This window comes from Biomphalaria glabrata, chromosome 3, assembly GCF_947242115.1.
Source record: "Biomphalaria glabrata chromosome 3, xgBioGlab47.1, whole genome shotgun sequence".
Lineage (NCBI taxonomy): Eukaryota > Metazoa > Mollusca > Gastropoda > Planorbidae > Biomphalaria > Biomphalaria glabrata.
Window position 1 is genome coordinate 2090001 of NC_074713.1, and position 8406 is coordinate 2098406.

Here is an 8406-nt window from a genome sequence, read left to right on the forward strand (position 1 = left end):
CCTAATTTTTGACATTATGCTTATCCCTACCCAGACTAGGCCCTGCGCACCCGTTTCGCATATGGCCCTGCAATTGCTAGGGCCGGCCTGGGTCCAGCTGTCCGCCGCCGCCGTATAGCCTCAACAATTCACTTTCCCATTCACACAGCGACTGCCTCCTGAAGTTACCTGAGATGAACTCCTATTGAAAAATCAGAGCAGGAAGGACTAGTCCTCCAGTACTGCTCTGGCAAGAAACTTAGCCGTCCGGCATAGTGCCTCACCTGAAGTTACCAGACTGGACGAAATACGCCTCTTTCTTCTTGTTACACGATGCCAGACTTTGTAATTCCCTTGTTGCTTTATGGGCGGAAATAAGTTACATCTCACGTTCGTAACACTGATGTCTGAAACCAGTTCTAAACGGTGCGATGACGCGCACCGTGAACGCCGGTGTAAAACAGAGTTACCACAGCATGGAGAGTAGTTATGTTGTCCTGTTGTTTGCGCTCCACAACGCTAGTTTGTTGCTTATCGCAGTCCAGCAGATGATCTCGCGTTCGTTAATTGATGCGGGTGAGGCTTGCAGAAGTACATATGAACTTAAGAATGGAATGTTACGTCCCAGGCATGCATTTATAAAAATACAATGTCAAGGTCGAGACATTTCACCCAGACACAAAGCACTTCATGCCCTGTTTCCTTTTTTATTTAATAATATACCAGTGGCGTAGCAAGGTTCCAGTGGCGTAGCAAGGTACCAGTGGTCTCACGTTCAGGATTATAATGGTTTCCATCTTCCCGTAGGGTGAGTGTGACCAACCTAGATGTAGTAAATTGTACCGAAATAGATGAGGCCGTGAGAGTGGCGAGTGGGTCAACCGCCCCAGGCCCTCGCCTGAGGGTGGTCCAGAGATAGAGGATTTCCTTGTCAACGTCAGCTTTTGAAAAGTTATTGTAAACGATGACTTGTTACTCAAAGTTCTGGAAGCCTACACGACATCTATATGATACCAAGTGCCAAGTTTTTCACAATATGGGAAGCGTGGTCAAGAGGCCAAGTGCGCTTGAACTAGGCTTGGCTACCTAGAAGGGGGCTCGAGGTTCGACACCCGACTCGGGCAGAGTCTAAAGGCAGCACGGAAAACCAACTCCTAGATACCCCCTCCCCCCCACCGGTCCACAAATGAGATTGGACCAAAAAGCGCTCTGAGCATGCTATAAGCATGAAAGTAGCGCTATATAAAAGCTATAATAGTTTCGATAAACCGCAAAGCCAGTACCTACATAAGGTACTAAATTTTGAAACATAAATACTGTGCCGGTCTTAGATAATTGAATGCCCTAGGCGACTTGAATTTTGTAGCCCCAAAGGAAATAGAAAGAAAAAAAAAGCGAAAAAATAAAACTAAGCAATTTATTTAAAACCTTGTGTATTCCGACAATACAATTGGGCCACAAGTTTCGCTATTTCTAACAAATGTTTTGAATCCGGTGCGAGGAGACCATAGGCGGCTGCCTAGTGTGCTTATGCTTAAGGCCGGCCCTGCTATAGACTTACAGGCGGCCCGCTGTGAGACTCGCCTTCTGGTAAGGTCGCCTCTGACAAAAAGGGCAGATTGATGGAGATACCATCTTGTACAAGAAATAATGCCATGACGACGAATTCAGATAAGACAAAGAAGATAAGATAAGACTTCTTACATGTTATCTTATCTTATAAAATACAGACGTTACTTCAAAAAAAGAAGATAATTACATCCTTAACATTCGTTATATTTAAATTTTAATAACCGATTTTTTTTCGCAACAATAAATTATTTCTATGGCTGCTGTGACCCCTTCATGGCGAAGAGTCGGGATGCGATCAACCCACCTCGCACTTTGGTTGGCACGCCGCTGATAGTCGCTGATGATTGAATAGATTTAGAAAACCTCGTAACAGAAGGTCGTACGGACATTGTAACACTCGCACTGATTACATGGAAGACAGCAGAGAGATTCTATCCATGATTTCATCCAACAGCGTGCGCCGCTTGAATGGGCCACAGTTTGTCCGCCCCTGATAGAAATAATTAGGTTTCCGCATCATGAGAAGCTTATTGTGCTATATAAGCCTACCCTTCTCCACCATCTTATACACACTCACATTCAAACACACATACATAATAATGGTAATAATAATAATAATAATAATAATTTAAAACAAAACTGAGCTGGAAAAAACGACGAATATATGGAAACCTTGGCCTTGAGATTAAGCGCTTTTGGAAATTATCTAAAACAACAATATACCCCATTGTTATATCAACCGAGGGGATAATAACAACTGACCTCACAGATACCTTCAAGGCCCTTAACATTCCTAGGAACATCCTCGTTGCCTGTCAGAGGGCGGTACTGCTGCAAACCTGCTACATCACCAGAAAATTCCTCAGTGGAAACTGATAAAGGGACTAAGATGAATTTTGTTTCTCTTTAACGAAACTCGACCCTGGCAGCGCCGGAGAATGAATACTAGTTCATTTCTAACATAATATAATCTTTATTGTCCGTAAGGAAATTTGTCTTACAATTTGTGCATTACACCAAACAAAACATTATAATTATAAAAAAAATATGTACATGTACACCAGACTTACTCATAATTTACATGTGAAAGTTTATATCAGATTGTTTCTATTTAATATATATTTATATATATTTACGCGTTTTTACAAGTATAGTTACACACATGTTTGCACATATATTGAAATACATTTTTTCCCACAGATTTACACATATACTCTCACACATTTACACACATACACACACCTATCGGGACAGACCACAACCAGCAGACAACTGAACTGTTTGTTCATTGGTCCTGGAGATTGGCCAGACAAAACGGTAGCACTGAATGGGGCGATCTCGTGATTGCGGCACTTAGATCTCGACCCGCAGTGACCCGTCCACTGAGATAAGAAGGAACCGATACTGTTGTTTCGAGGAGCCGCTCCTTCCTGTATCTACATGGGCGTCCCACTCCTACGCGGGCGTCACCTCCGGGATGCAGGTTATTTACATTTGGGAAGCATCCTCAATTTCGACGTTTCCATGCCAACACACGACTCGGCGCATGCGCAGAGATTAGTCTGATATTATCGCCATGGCTGCACCTCTTGCCGACGCTATCCGTTTGGCGCATAGGGGTAGACTAGAATGTCGCCAGAACAGGCAACATAAAGAAACTGCCCACCAGAAAATAATGAGCCTACGACGATGGGGAATAAGTCACGTGATGAGCAAGCCTGCGTCAGACGACAGTTTTAAAGTGAAACTAGAACTATTAAAAGTAAATCTTTATAATGACGGAAGGGCCGATTAAAATCGCACTGGATCGTCTGCCTAGTTTTTTTTTTGTGAGGCACTCTCAGGGTATTATAAAGAATTAAAATACAATTTATAAATTAAACATAGTACATTTAAAAAAAAATGAAATAAAGGTGTTGAATAGTGCAGGTTGTGTATGTACTAAATATAGAACAGAAGTTGAATAAAGTAAGCTGCCTGATTCAAATTTTCTTGTTAAGTTTCTCTAAAAAGGAAAGTCTAGTCGTGATGTTTGCGCGCTGGACTCTCGTTCGGATTGACCGATGGTCCCGGGTTCAAACCCTGCCCGCTCCTATCAACCGTCGTTTGGACCAGGAAGTAAATTATCTTCAACACTGAAGTGACACCCGAAACATTTAAAACATTTTACAAACATTTTACAATGGGCCTCATTCACCAATCGTAACTAAACACATTCAGCCACGTCATAATATTGATTAAACAATGAAAAATACGTATCACGTGACAGCCACTATGGATTACATTAATTTGTATAGAAGATGTATAGAATCACGTGGCTAAATGTTGTTTGTTTACGATTGGTGAATGAGGTCCATTCTGAATTCTTATTACATATAGGGATATTGAAATTTGTTACAATTTGGTCGGTGATTTTTTGGCATTACGTAATATCCGAAAGTTCTCAAATGTTTTTTTTTTTTATTGTACTCGACCCTTGACTAAAGATGTTTAAAGCTCAAGATTCTTGTCGTAGTTCTTTCTCTAGCTCTGGAGAATGAGGGGTTACAGAGGTTTGGGTGGAGGGCATCAGGCAATTCATCTCTCACACTTCCTAGAAAAACAAACCAAATTGTGCCAAAGAAGAAATCTAACAGCTAATTATTTGTACTAGTGCCATGAGGCAACGCGATCATTAGCTCCCTTGACACTGCAGGCGAACTTCCAATCGTTTGGGGGAGAAACAAAAATCTGGCCAGTGACACCGGCACGGACACAAGTTGTAACAATCGCACAAAATGTGAGCTGCCAGATTGGCCGAGTGTTTATTAGTCTTTGAAGAGCTGTTTGGTTGCGAGCCCTTGAAGAAGAAGAAAAAAAAAATGGTCCGTATTATTGGGGGAGCAGGAAATGGACGCAATAGAAAAATAGTAACAACCAAATTAAAAATATGAAAGGATAAGAAATATGTCAGTCGATATGTACATGAATCAATACCATTGCGTTTATATATATAGATAAGCTTAGCTAAGTATCTACTAAGACATACTGACGGACAAACTGACGTACAAAAAGTTCTTAGGAGAAAACAAGAATCTATATTTAGGTATTTCAGGGCCTAGAAGAGCTCCTCGCTACTTTCCATTCGACTGATGATGAAATATTTGTGTTCATTATTGCGGGTTTCTCTTGTATGTCAATTTAAAGTAAATATGAAATGTTTTATATAACACTATTAGACGTAGGTCTTCTTATCTTATATAATACAGACGTTACTTCGAAAAAGAAGATGATTACGTCCTACGCGTCATGCATTTAGTCATGCATGTTAACCAATCACTTAAATTATGTCAAGTCACTGGTTTTCCTGGCTAACTCAGGCAACCCATTCCATGCTCTAATAGCGCTAAGGAAGGAGTATTTGTACAAATTTGTCCTAGCATATGGTATGAGGAACGTGCCTTTATCTTTGTGTCTTTCCGAGTTTTTTGTTAGTTTTTTTTTTTTGTAATTGAAGATTATGGTTCAGTGTTTTTTGTTGAACAATTTATCTGGAAATTTGTAAAGAAGAAACCAAATTGATTTTAGTCCTTTTAATTTCAAAGATTTGTTCTTAGCAGACCTTGAAATGACCTTGCCATACATACATACATACAAAGAAGAAGCCGAATTGATTTTAGTCCTTTTTATTTCAAAGATTTGTTCTTAGCAGACCTTGAAATGACCTTGACATACATACATACATACATACATACATACATACATACATACATACATACATACAAAGAAGAAGCCGAATTGATGTTAGTCCCTTTTATTTCAAAGATTTGTTCTTAGCAGACCTTGAAATGACCTTGCCATACATACATACATACAAAGAAGAAGCCGAATTGATTTTAGTCCTTTTTATTTCAAAGATTTGTTCTTAGCAGACCTTGAAATGACATTGACATACATACATACATACAAAGCAGAAGCCAAATTGATTTTAGTCCTTTTAATTTCAAAGATTTGTTCTTAGTAGACCTTGAAATGATCTTGACATATATACATACATACATACATACATTCATACATACATACATACATACATACATACATACATACATACATACATACATACATACATACATACAAAGCAGAAGCCAAATTGATTTTAGACCCTTTTATTTCACAGATTTGTTCTTAGCAGACCTTGAAATGACATTGACATACATACATACATACAAAGCAGAAGCCAAATTGATTTTAGTCCTTTTAATTTCAAAGATTTGTTCTTAGTAGACCTTGAAATGACATTGACATACATACATACATACAAAGCAGAAGCCAAATTGATTTTAGTCCTTTTAATTTCAAAGATTTGTTCTTAGTAGACCTTGAAATGATCTTGACATATATACATACATACATACATACATACATTCATACATACATACATACATACATACATACATACATACATACATATAAAGAAGAAGCCGAATTGATTTTAGTCCCTTTTATTTCAAAGATTTGTTTTTAACAGACCTTGAAATGACCTTGACATACATGTATACATACAAAGAAGAAGCCAATTGATTTTAGTCCCTTTTATTCCAACGATTTTGAACGACCTTGAAATGACCTTGACATACATACATACATACATACATACATACATACATACATACATACATACATACATACATACAAAGAAGAAGCCAAATTGATTTTAGACCCTTTTATTTCACATATTTGTTCTTAGCAGACCTTGAAATGACCTTGACATACATACATACATACAAAGAAGAAGCCAAATTGATTTTAGTCCCTTTTATTTCACAGATTTGTTCTTAGCAGACCTTGAAATGACCTTGACGTACAAATCATGTTTATTGGAAATGATTATTGGTTATCTTTTTGTAATCTTGCTGTGAGATATTATCTATTTTCTTTCGTTTCCTAAACACGAGTCATCTTTTCAAAACTGTAACCAAGTGAAACTTTTTTTGAATTTCTTGACAACACATTTGGATCTCCATCCTCCAGCGGAGCCACTCCTTTCACGGGTAACCTTTCGCCCTTCCGCATCCTATAAAGTGGCGCCCTATTCCAAGTGCCCCCCTATTTTCTAAACCTCTCGAGGATCTTCAACTTTGTTGGGCAAATAGTATTTTTCGGGGGACGAAAGGGCGCTCAACTCTGCTATGACATCCGCAAAGAAAAGATTTAATTCCCCTTTAAGTGACAGGCCGGGGGGGAAGAGGCAAAAGTATATTTCTAATGATGTGAGCTGGGTTTTTATTTTTTTAGTTCTTCATCCTTTCTCTCTTTCTTCCCCTCCCATCTCTTTCTTCCTCTATGTCGTCTGCTAGCATGCCAAGCCCAGAAGATAACAGAAGAATAACTTTTACGAGTGGTTTGTAACAGTTGTGAAGTCAAAAACTCAATTTCTTTTTTAGAAACAGCAATTTCCCCCCTCTCCCCATTTATAAGCCGCAAGCCCCCCACCCAGGGCCATTATAAACCTTAATATCCCCGCCCCCCGCATTTCTTTCTATTTTTTTGTTTTGGGGGGGGGGGGTATTGAAATTTTGATGTTTAAAGAAATGAACATTTATTTCTTATTATCTGAATTATGAAATTCAGATCCAATCCAGTTGGCCTACTTTAAACAATGAAATTCAGTTTAAAAGAAAAAGAAGAGAAAGCAATATAAAGAAATATGATGACGAAATAATGGAAACTAAAAAAAAACAACATATGACAATGAAAAGAAAAAAAAACTTCGGGAGATTGTGAAATATAAAAAAAAATAATATAAAAGCTTTTTTAAGGGGAATATCTCCACATTTAGAGCCACATCTCTCCAGACTGTAAAAAAAAATTATTTCCCCTTTTCGATATACGAATTTAATTATTAACCACTGTTTAATGAACTATTTAATTATTGTTTTTAATTGATCAAGTGCTGTCTTCGATAATAAATAATTGTGTGAAGTTTCAACTTGATCCGAGAATGGGATGTGGAGAAACAAAGTGTAAACCAACCAAGCAGATAGACAGACAGAATGACTTTGTCCTACAAGTTGTTTTACACTGAAATTTCTGGAACAAAAAGAGGTGAAATAGAAGCCTCTTAATTTATTAATTAATTTTGTAATATGCCGGAAAGAAACAAGAAACACAATGGAAGATACATTTATAAAAAGACAATAACTCCTTTAGACAACTTATAGAGCGATTGTTTCCCTCCTAGGCCTATTACACTTTCTAATATTCCAATGACAGGCCTTTGCATCCAGACGATGCGCAAAGTTTTACTGAACATTAATTAATAAAAACCCTGAATCAATAGTATACCTTACATTCGGCTATTTACTATGCAATATAAATGTTGTACCAACGCAGTAAATGAGGAGAAAAAAAGTTGAAGGTAGAATAAAGTTATTATAGTTTTTTTTTTCCTTTCTGGCACCGCCCGGCTAGCTCAGTCGGTAGAGCATGAGACTCTTAATCTCAGGGTCGTGGGTTCGAGCCCCACGTTGGGCGATTATTTTATTTTTGCTATGTATTACAGACTAGAATTATATTTGTGTGAAAATACTGAAAGATAAACTGAAGTCACATTTCTATTCTAGGGTCTCACAATAGGAAATAAAAAAAAAAAAAATTCTGCTTTACTTTTTGTTCCAATGCATGATTCCGCGTCGTTTCAATCTATGATACATTTGTAAAATACCAGTGACTGACATATTCATTGATCACGAGATCTCTCAAACTGTCGTACGTATCCGCATCAAATTTCATACAAAGGTTCCTTTTACCTCCAACGTGCTCACTGAAACAACTTCACTAAACAATGTGCTCACTGAAACAACTTCGCTAAACAAT

The 8406-nt window shown here is 37.9% G+C and overlaps 1 non-coding gene across 1 annotated transcript; it reads left to right on the forward strand.

The window, feature by feature from the left end:
* The first annotated feature begins 7991 nt into the window (after window positions 1-7991).
* Trnak-cuu (transfer RNA lysine (anticodon CUU)) lies at window positions 7992-8064 on the forward strand. The gene has a single exon. It is a non-coding gene; the product is annotated as a tRNA-Lys (tRNA).
* The last annotated feature ends 342 nt before the right edge of the window (window positions 8065-8406 follow it).